Here is a 2,439-nt window from a genome sequence, read left to right on the forward strand (position 1 = left end):
CCCCATCTCTTGTCATCAAAGCTGGTGAAGTGTAAATTGACCCGTGATTAAAAAACCCAAAGTCCTGCCTGTGGCACCAGTCTCTGAGCCAGGCATTGATCTATTGGCTCTTTCTGTTTAACGCCTCAGATCTCCCTGCAAATGCTGGGATAGATGAGAACACTACTTGTGCTCCAGATCCCTTAACCAGCCCTTGAAATCTCTCTTCATTTTAGTCAAACTACAGATGTGGATGAGAGTTAGAGAGTCTTCTTCAGACACATTTCTAAGGTACCTCCATCATGGCCTGCTGTACTTCAGCTATTTAATTTCCAGATTCCTTCTGCAAAAGTTACAAACTGACCTGCTAAGCATGTTAGTTTGTAGGGTATCAAACTATATAGGCTAAAAATATTACTGCCTTTCACATGTGATATTAAGAACCTAATTACAGGAAATACATGAATTTTACTTTCTGTTACTGGAATTTCATGTTGATACAATTACAGAATAGTTGAAATAATTGGAAACATTATTTCTCCATTTGTTAGAAACCATGTATTGCAGTCAGTCTTGTAAAAACATCTAACAGCTTCCTCAAATATATGACTGACTTGAACTATTTTTTTTTCAGTTTCAGTAGTGTTTTACAGCTATTCTAATCAGTATCACATATGGGTAAAAATCCTAGATGTCACTCAGTTAACTTGATAATGTCATGACTAAAGATAGATCTAATAATGATGTATTTCAGTGCTGCCAGCTGCCAAATATTTCCAGGCCTCCTTATAATTTTGATTTAGCTTAGATTTAAGAAATACTCAAAAAACCAACAATATTTAATAGTAGAAATCTTTCTCCAGACATTTTAAAAACCTGTGTCTTAAGTGCAGTAACAGTGCCGCCAAGTGGCAATCTAGATAAATTACATGTCTTAGTTATTTGAAAATTTTCAAATTTAAAACATTAAAAATTGGGGCTGGAAAGCTGAGTTTTGACCAAGGATTATGTGCTAAAACAAAAATAAGCAAATCTATAAAATCATATAAAGGATCGTGCAAAAAGAACCTATACAGTCTATTGAATTTCTAAAAGTTCCTTGGCTATGTTTCGTAGACCAGGCTATGGTCATTACTTGGACATCAAGCCGTTGACTGCAACTCTTTGAGTGCAACCATCCAGCCAGTTCCTTGACCACCAAGTGGTCAAATCCACGTCTCTCCAATTTAAAGACAAGGATGTCATATGGGACAGTGTCAAATGCTTTGCACAGTTCCAGGTAGTTTTCATCAATACACCAGTGTTGTAGTCCAATCATAGAAGGCCATCAAATTTGTCAGGTATGACTCACACTTAATGAAGCCATGTTGACTGTGACCAATTATATCCTTATTTTCCAAGTGCCTTAGCACAGTATCCTGGAGGATCTGCTCCATGATCTTGCTGGGCACATAGGGGCACTATCAGCCTCTAGTTCCCCAGGTATTACTTTTTTTCCTTTTTAAAACTGGGGGTTATGTTTCCCTTTTTCCAGTCATTTAAGCAAATCATCCCCATTAGCCTGCTCTCTAGTCTCCTAGCCACTGTAAAAGATGGTCCTTGTCCTTTAAGATACCCAGTTTTTCTCAGGTAACGTACCTTTATAAAATTCAGCATAATACGGGAACAGGTTTACCTCTATATTTATTCAGGAAGTCTATGACAGAAATTATGTTTTCTTTCCTTTGGAGCAATAACTTGTTTATAACAACCTTTTAATTTATTATATTATGGAGCAGATGAAATGCTGTGTTGAGAGGGAAGATTTTGTTGACATTGGATTAAACATAAATTAGTGATTAGATATAGATTAGCATCTTGCTACTTTTTATTTTTGCTCTGCTGCATGCGGCTGTGTTTCTTCAATCAGTAATTGCCATGTCTGTGATTCACTTTTAGCCTTTTCTAGCACTCAGTATAGTGAGAGGTTGATATTCAGCACAAAGGTTGCTGCAGCAGCTTCAGCTTCAGTCATTGTGGGTTTTACATTGCTCTACAGCAAGACATTCCTAAGATGCATTTGGGACAAGCATTATAGCATTTCATAAAACATTGGGACTTGCCACCATTTTCAAGAGTAATGACGCTGGAATACAGTATGGCTAGGGAGCAAGGGGGAAGTTTAACTCTAGGTTGCTGTGCAGTGCTTTGAACACAGCCATGTAGAGCTGCTCTGTCTTTGCTATTGTATCATAAATCAGGGAAAGGAGAAGCAAACTGAGTTACAGCCAAGAACACACTTCCATTTGGTTTCAAGACTTGCGTACAACAGGAATGAAAGCCATTTTGTGAGCTAAATTCAGAGCTACTCGAATGGATCCATTTTCCAGATTAGCTCATGACCTAGGAAAATGGGATGTATTAAATAAACATAAGAATAAATCTCAACTTGCCTTGCATTTAAAATATGTATTTGTTTTG

The sequence above is a fragment of the Mesitornis unicolor genome, unplaced genomic scaffold, assembly GCF_000695765.1.
Source record: "Mesitornis unicolor isolate BGI_N332 unplaced genomic scaffold, ASM69576v1 scaffold26556, whole genome shotgun sequence".
Taxonomy (NCBI): Eukaryota; Metazoa; Chordata; class Aves; order Mesitornithiformes; family Mesitornithidae; genus Mesitornis; species Mesitornis unicolor.